Source organism: Neophocaena asiaeorientalis, unplaced genomic scaffold (assembly GCF_003031525.2).
Source record: "Neophocaena asiaeorientalis asiaeorientalis breed wild unplaced genomic scaffold, Neophocaena_asiaeorientalis_V1.1 scaffold476, whole genome shotgun sequence".
Classification (NCBI taxonomy): domain Eukaryota; kingdom Metazoa; phylum Chordata; class Mammalia; order Artiodactyla; family Phocoenidae; genus Neophocaena; species Neophocaena asiaeorientalis.
In genome coordinates this window covers 3,577,427-3,585,997 of record NW_020172178.1, presented here as the reverse complement: position 1 = coordinate 3,585,997, position 8,571 = coordinate 3,577,427, and the positions used below count along the sequence as shown (strand labels likewise).

General features: G+C 43.7%; 1 non-coding gene across 1 annotated transcript; it reads right to left on the bottom strand.

The window, feature by feature from the left end:
• Positions 1–385: 385 nt before the first annotated feature.
• On the bottom strand, positions 386–549 carry LOC112410148 (U1 spliceosomal RNA). Its single transcript, XR_003005348.1, has one exon. It is a non-coding gene; the product is annotated as a U1 spliceosomal RNA (small nuclear RNA).
• Positions 550–8,571: the final 8,022 nt, after the last annotated feature.

Sequence of the window (8,571 nt, the reverse complement as noted above, 5' to 3'; positions counted from 1 at the left end):
GGTTGTAGTTATCCAAATATAAGCACGGAGGTCTTTTGGTTCTGAATAATTAGTGGAAATAAGTTGTTAAAGGGAAGGTAAATGCTACAGCCTTTGGGGAAAGTAATCCGGTGATGTTTCTTAATTTAAAAATATTTCTTTAATTGACAAATTTAAAAATACACATACTCTTTGATCCAGAAATTCCACCTTTGGAAATGTATTCTACAGAAATGAGAGTGAATCTACAGGGATATATGTACATAAACATATGGTTAATGCAGAACTGTTTGTTGTAGCAAAAACTGAAACACTGTAAAGTAGAGTCTATCCATCAATAGTGAAATGAATAGATGTGCTAGGGTGCATCCATAATATGGAATAGCGCACAGCTTCTTATTTTATGTAGGTGAGAACGTGAACACAGTCCCCCACTACCACAAATTATGCGGTCGAGTTTCCCACATTTGGGGAAATCACGGGGGTCGGCAGATCCAGAGTGCAATGGATAAGCCTCACTCTGGGAAAACCACCTTTGCGATCATGGTAACTCCCCTGTCAGGTAAGTATCATGCAGCTATTTTTATTTTTTACACTTTTTTATTGATGTATAGTTGATTTACAGTGTTGTGTTAATTTCTGCTGTACAGCACAGTGATTCAGTTACACATATATATGCATTTAAAAAAAAATTTATTTAGTTGCACCAGGTCTTAGTTGTGGCAGGCAGGCTCCTTGATTGTGCATGCAAACTCTTAGTTGTGGCATGCATGTGGGATCTAGTTCCCTGACCAGGGATCAAACCTGGGTCCCCTGCGTTGGGAGCTCAGAGTCTTAACCACTGTGCCACCAGGGAAGTCCTTGCATACTTTTTTTTAATATTCTTCTCCATTATGGTTTATCATAAGATACTGAATATAGTTCCCTGTGCTATACAGCTGGACCTTGTTGTCTATCCATTCCATATATAAAAGCTTACATCTGCTAACCCCAACCTACCACTTCATCCCTTCCCCAACTCCCTCCCCATTGGCAACCAAAAGTCTGTTCTCTATGTCCATGAGTCTGTTTCTGTTTTGTAGATAAGTTCATTTGTGTCATATTTTAGATTCCACATATACTATATCATATAGTATTTGTCTTTCTCTTTCTTCACTTATTATTATAATCTCCGGTTGCATCTGTGTTGCTGCAGATGGCATTATTTCATTCTTTTTTATGGCTGAGTAATACTCCATTGTGTATATGTACCACATCTTCTTTATCCATTCATCTGTTGGTGGACATCTAGGTTGCTTCCATGTCTTGACTACTGTAAATAGTGCCATGCAGCTTTTTAAGTGAATTAGGACAGCATGAATTAGAATTATGTGCACTTACTGTGAAAACAGCAAGCTCTGGAGGGTCACTCATAGGATTGTTCTGTCTCTGAAAAAGAGAAAACAAAAAAGAAAGGAAAGAAGGGGGCTTCCCTGGTGGCACAGTGGTTGAGAGTCTGCCTGCCAATGCAGGGGACACGAGTTTGTGACCCGGTCCGGGAAGATCCCACATGCTGCAGAGCGGCTGGGCCCGTGAGCCATGGCCGCTGAGCCTGCGCGTCCAGAGCCTGTGTTGCACAACGGGAGAGGCCACAACAGTGAGAGGCCCGCGTAACGAAAAAAAAAAAAAAAAAAGAAAGGAAAGAAGGGAGGGTAGGAGCAAAAGAAAAGAGGGCAGGAGGGAAGGAGAGAGGGAGGGAGACACCTTGTTCTTATCCAAATCCTCTCCCCACCCCTCCTCATCCTTGCTGACAGAGCCCCAGTGTCATTTGCACATTGACCTGTATACGTCAGGGTCCACTCAGGGAAATAGACACCATGCTGGATATTCCAAGCAGAGGGGATGGAAAGCAAAGAAACCAGAGGTTAACAAATGTCCTCTACTCCCCAGGACTACAGGGACACAAGGAAGTGGGGGAGGAATCAGGCCCACCTGATGGGGGAGTGATGGCCCCATTGGGAGCTAGGACCATGGAGGAAGAAAGGAGAGAAGACATATTTCTTAGGATTATTACCTAGCAGGTGATTCATAACAATTAACATGATATTAATAATAATAAGAATTTTAAAGTTAGTCCTATTTATTTATTTTTTTTTTTTGTGGTACACGGGCCTCTGACTGTTGTGGCCTCTCCCGTTGTGGAGCACGGGCTCTGGACGTGCAGGCTCAGTGGCCCTGGCTCACAGGCCCAGCCTCTCCGCGGCATGTGGGATCTTCCCGGACCGGGGCACGAACCTGTGTACCCTGCATCGGCAGGTGGACTCTCAACCACTGCGCCACCAGGGACTATTTATTTTTAAATGGGTATTTCTAATTTTTTTTTGTTCGTAGTTCCCATTTACTGAGCACCTATTCTGTGTCAAATACTCTCTTAGTTTTTTTAAAAGTCTCGTTTAATCATCGCGACAAGTTAGAACGGTTGTTTCTTCATTTTATAGATAATGAAACCGAAACTCAAAGAGGTAGAACAGCTTGTCTAACGTCACACACCTAATAAGTAAAAGATCCAGAGGCTGAAGTGAATTCTACCCAATTCACTAAGTCTTCTGGCATTCCCCCCACAGCCCCTACTAACCTAGTTACGATAAATCTGAATTGAGACTCAATAGATCTAGGTCTTGTTCTCACACTTGCTGTAGTTGTTTTAAAACACCCAAAATTCGCTGACCCTGCTCGCCTCCAGAGGCGGGGTCTCTGTGTCCACTGCTTGAGTCTGAATGGACCTGGGAGTGCTTCACCCAACAGAGTAACAGCGGAAGTGATACCATGTGATTTCAGAGGCTGGGTCATAAAAAGGCCATTCCACTTCTGCCTTGTTCACTGAAATACTCACTTTTCAAGCCCTGGGCTGCTCTACAGGAAATCTATTTTGAGATCACGATGATGCGAGGGAGCCCAAGCCACACGGTGAGGCCAGGTATAGGTTGCTGAGCCCAGCCTTCCATCATCTCAGCCCAGGCACAAGACACGTTCAGTGAAATGATTCTACCACCCAGCTGTTTGATTCTTCCCAGCAGAGGACCGACCCAACGCTGTGGAGCAGAGAGGCATCTTCTCCAGTAAGTTCGACCCTAATTGCAGACTTTTGAGCCAAATGAATGACTGCCTTGGTACACAGCAAGAGATAACCAGAATACTTGGTGACTTGGGCAAGTCCTGGAACGGAGTACGCTTACTTTTCTCGTGAGCGAAGAACGATATATGTAAATTTCAGTCCTGTCTATCTATAATGCATGCATGTAAAAACACCTGGTAAATTGCTCAGCACTTTTAAATGTAAGGTTTTCTCTTTTTTAAATTAAAGTATAGTTGATTTACAATACTGTGTTAGTTTCAGGTGTACAGCAAAGTGATTGAGTTATACATATATGTATATAGTCTTTTTTAAAAATTCTATTCCATTATAGGTTATTACAAGATATTGAATATAGTTCCCTACTATACAGCAAATCTTTGCTGTTCATCTATTTTATATATAGTAAAGTGCATCTGTCAATTCCCTACTCCTCATTTCTTCCCCCTGCTTCCCCTTCGGTAACCGTAAGTTTGTTTTCTATGTCTGTGAGTCAGTTTCTGTTTTGTAATTAAGTTCACCGGTGCTATTTTTTAGATTCCACATATAAATGCTATCATATGATATTTGTCTTTCTCAAATGTAAGGTTGTCTTGAAGACACTGCTGGAGAAAAATTATTTGCATTGTGACTCATAACATTGTCAAGGCAGAAAGAGCTGGAAAGGAGCCACAGAACCTCTGGGGGCTCAACCGACGGTGAGATGAGAATGTCCCTCGGAAACTCACTTCTGCTGTCTAATTTGGATTCCTGGGTCAAGGTGAGGGCCTGGAACAGAATGCCCTCTACAGAGCACCAGAGACGTTGCGTATCCTGGCCAAGTCTATCCCCCCGTTGTAGACAATAATTTGGTGTCTGGCAAAGAGATGGCACCTTGCATAGCAAGTGCGCAAATAAATTTCACCGGATAATTAGAATCATAACTGGAAGTTAATAAGCTGGCATCCCACTTTCAAGCCCATCCTCTGTGTACTGGACTGGCATAGGTCAGCTTGGCAGGGCCTAGTATATCCATGAACAGAAGTGAAAAAAGCCAGGACAAGACCTGAGAGAGCCTCTACGAACCAGCTGCTTAGTGACAACTGCTGTGTTTTACTCTGCTTTGTTTGCTGATAAAAATACTTAAACACTTCGTGAGGGTCTTAACTGCCTGCCAGATCCTCTAGTTGTGTCTAATAAAATAGGTGTTATTATTCCCTTTCAAGGAAAACTGAGGCCCAGGGCAAACTTGCTCAAGCCCATTTTCGAATAAGCAGCGGAGACAGCCTTGAGCCCACCTCTCTTGGTGGTCCCTTCACCTGTCACATGGCCCCTCTGCTTTCTTCTCTCTAAGAGGATGGTTTGTGACTTCCCACTGCAGGGACTGGCTGAACCCAGGACGGTAACAGGCATCATTCCCTGTGCCACTCTGGTCACTTGATGGAGATGGTCTCAGAAAGGATTCCAAAAAGGAAAGTATCATGGCGTAACAATGGCTGTCCTGGGTGCTGTTTGGGGGCTGGGGGCAAAACTGCCCCTTAGTTGGTCCCCTTCTCTAAATTTCTCATTTTGGACATGACCGCTAGCAAGGGGTGACTTTAAAGAAATAAGACCAGAGGAAGCCAGATTGCAATCGAGTCAATGGAAGAACAGATGTTGACAACACTTTCTAGAGCTTTGGTCATAAAAAAGAACATAAAAATAAGGCTGTAGCTGAAAGGGACATGAAGTCAGGAGAGTGATTTGTGGTTAGTTTCCAGAGGGCAGAGACCTGGGAATCGTGAAGCGCAGGAAACACCAGCTTCTAAACATGCGTGTGCAGCTCAGTGATTAATGGCAAACCACCCAGCATCGTTAAAAGATAAGGTCATTATCATGGGACAGAGACATGTTCATGGCAAACCTGGGATTAAATCCAATTTCAGTGCTTCGAGATTCCTTGGGCAATTTCGGATCCATTGGAATTCTTACGTTTAAAATATCTAAGTTGAGAGGTTTAGGAATGTGTTGGGTCTTGCCAGATTTAACCTATAAATGACTTCCTTTTATTTCTTTAGAAAGCAGTTCTTAGGAACACGTGACATATCAGTGTAAGTTTCCAAAAAAAAAAAAAAGAAGAAGAAGAAAAAACACCTTTAGATAGATCTATTTAGGCTAAAATGGAAGGCTCATTGTCATTAGAAACAAACTTTTAATCGTTTGTTTAATTTATTTTATTGAAGTATATAGTCAGTTTACAATGTTGTGTTAGTTTCTGGTGTACAGCAAAGTGATTCAGTTATAGATAGATAGATAGATTCTTTTTCATATTCTTTTCCATTATGGTTTATCACAGGATATTGAAATAGGACCTTGTTGTTTATCCATTCTATATATAGTAGTTTGCATCTGCTAATCCTAATCTCCCAATCCATCCCTCCCCAACTCCCCCACCCCCCTCGGCAACCACAAGTCTGTTCTCTGTGTCTGTGAGTCTGTTTCTGTTTCATAGATAAGTTCATTCCTGTAAATAGATTCTTAAAATTTACATCAGGTCCAGGTAATACAGCCGGACAGAACATTCATCAGCGCCAAGCTTCCTTGTCCTAAGATTTTACAACTAGAATTGCCTTGTCCTAAGAATTTACAAGTAGATGAGCCCATTCTACCCACAGCACAACTTGCCCTCCTCACTGGATGGTCGTGAAGATCAAATGGGAGAATGAATTCAGAGCAGTCAGGCCGGTGCCAGGGCCACAGTGGCCACTCAAAACCGCTTATGATCAGGACCCTGACTCACTTCTGTCCAACAACTCCTCTGCCCCAGGCACAAGTATTTTATAAGGATTCTGTTGCCTAATCTCATTCAATGAATGAGTGAACAAAAGCGACGGACGGGAAGCTACACTTCAACCTTCCAGTCCCACAGGTCACAGTGAGCAGGCTTTGCAGGGGGATTGGTGACCCAGTCATTCAGTCACAGAATACTCCAGTGAGAACCTGGGGACTGAAGAAGGGTGCAGACACCTTCATTCAAGAAAGTCTGCCTTCTCAGGACACCATTTTCTCTAATACCATTTTCTCATTTTCTCCACAGTGTCCCTCTCAACTCTCTACTTCCCATATTCTTATTTAATTCTCTCCAAAATGGGCATAATCATTTCTGATTAAATTAGCTAAGAGGATTTTTGTGATAATCAAATGAAATAATAGCTATTAATATACGTTATAAACATATTAAAAAGGTAAGAGTGAAAATCTGCTAAAATAAACAAGAGATAAAGCTTTGAGATACGGTAATGAATCATTGTTGCTTTCTCTTTTTACAGTTTTTGGTGTTTTACGAATTTAACATAAAGAGTATATATTACTTTTATAATGAAAAGCAAAGATTGATTTAAAAGTGCTTGGTGCACCATAAGATCCTACACACATATAAAACCAGTGTACCCACAGAAAAAAAAGGTGGTATTAGACTTATATCCACAAAGATTTTAAGCTACCTATTTTCCTCAGGACCACCATGTACAGCTGGTCAGGTTGTGCACTGCAAAAGGCTGAAGAGGTAAGTGGGGGCTGGAATTCAGCAGCTGCTCTGCTTGTAAACATTGCACCCCAGCCTGTGGTCAAGTCAGCTTAAAGGAGCACCTTTTAATTTGCATAAAGTCTCCATAGATGTTCCAGTTGCCCTTTGACTACTCTTCGATTTTAGCACATTCCTTGCCCTGTTCTCCACTCAGGGGCACATTGCACACTATTCAATGTGTGGGGAAAGGCACATGGCCACGAAATGTCAGAAAAAGAAGAGGAACAGCATCGTTAGAAGAGAATCATGACCACAGACCACATTTTCCCAGGTTGGGAGCATTGGTGTCAGATCAAGAAGCAGGTAAAGGGATTCCCAAGTGAATGCAGAGCAAAAGCAAAGGCAGGCCGGTGGCAGTGAGGACAAGCATGACACGCATGGGGAACCACCAGCCCACTGGCAAGCCAGGAGACAGACACGAAAGGCTTGTGAAACAGTAGGCTGGAACGGTGAGTTGGAGCCAGGCTGGGGGTATGGGCGCTGAGGCCAGGGCCAGGCCCAGTGGGTGAACAACGTGGATTATAGCTTTAAGGATCAGGGAACCTCTCCAAACAAAAGGAAGGAGATGAGAAGAGGTGAGACTGTTCTTTCCAACAGGAGAGAATGTCAGCCCTCTGCCATTTTGCCTGGGGGGCAGACAGAAAAAAAGGAAATGTTTCAACCACAGTTTATGGGATTTAGATATTCTAAAACATAAAATAATAAATTACAAGAATATTAAAAAACTGTAAGAAATGGCAAAATAATGTCATGGCTTTATGTGACAAATTTTTTTCATTTTATTTATTTTTTAAATAGATCTTTACTGGCGTATAACTGCTTCAGAATACTGTGTTAGTTTCTGTCGCACAGCAAAGCGAATCAGCCACATGCAGACACACGTCCCCATAGCCCCTTGACAAATTGTTTTATCTGTGTCTTTCTCCTGCAGAGTTTAGGTGAGGAATGGAATGGACATTACATTAAGAAAGTTGCTATCCTTCTCTGACTTTCGTCTGAAAGCGGGAGATGGTTAAACTGATACTCTGATACCTGTGACTCTGAACAGAGGACAGAGGTGGGGACCGAGCCATTTTCTGCAGTCCCATCCCCTTCCACCAAAAGTCTGCATCCCTGGGCTTCCCTGGTGGTGCAGTGGTTGAGAGTCCGCCTGCCGATGCAGGGGACACGGGTTCGTGCCCTGGTCCGGGAAGATCCCACGTGCCGCGGAGCGGCTGGGCCCGTGAGCCATGGCCGCTGAGCCTGCGCGTCCGGAGCCTGTGCTCCGCAGCGGGAGAGGCCACAACAGTGAGAGGCCTGCGTACCGCCAAAAAAAAAAAAAAAAAAGTCCGCATCTCTGAAGTTGCTGTGTCCTTCTACGCTCACAGTAACATGCAGACTTCTCTACACAGAGCTCCGATTTCAAGGGGAGGGAGGAAGGGAGGGGCCAACACAAAATGTTCAGCACAAAAATATGCCCTCTGATCTTTCACCTCTAACATGGATCATGGAAAACTGTATCAGTGGCATCCCCTCTGTGTGGGCATACCCCTGAGGATTCTTTGGTAACAGACACAAAAAGGACACTGGCTCTAATCCCCAAAAAGGAATTACAGGGACCAGGTGTGGCTGTCACAGGGGAAGGAACAGACTCAAAGAAGAAAGGAACCAGGGTGAGTCTGAGGACCCCGTAGCAGGAGCTACATGACCATGCTGTCATTTGGGGGAATCCACTGCAGCCACTTTTGCCCCTGTCCTGGCTCACTGAGACCAAGATTCAAAGTTGAGAGAGGGAGACAAAGAGAGAGAGAGAGAGAGAGAGAGACGAAATATCTGATTGGCTCACCTTGGGTCACAAATTCATACATGGAGGGAGGGGCAAGTGACAGTCCAACAAGACCTCAGACAATGGGTAAGGGCAGTTCTCCAAAAGGATATAGGGGTGCTGTTCCCAGGA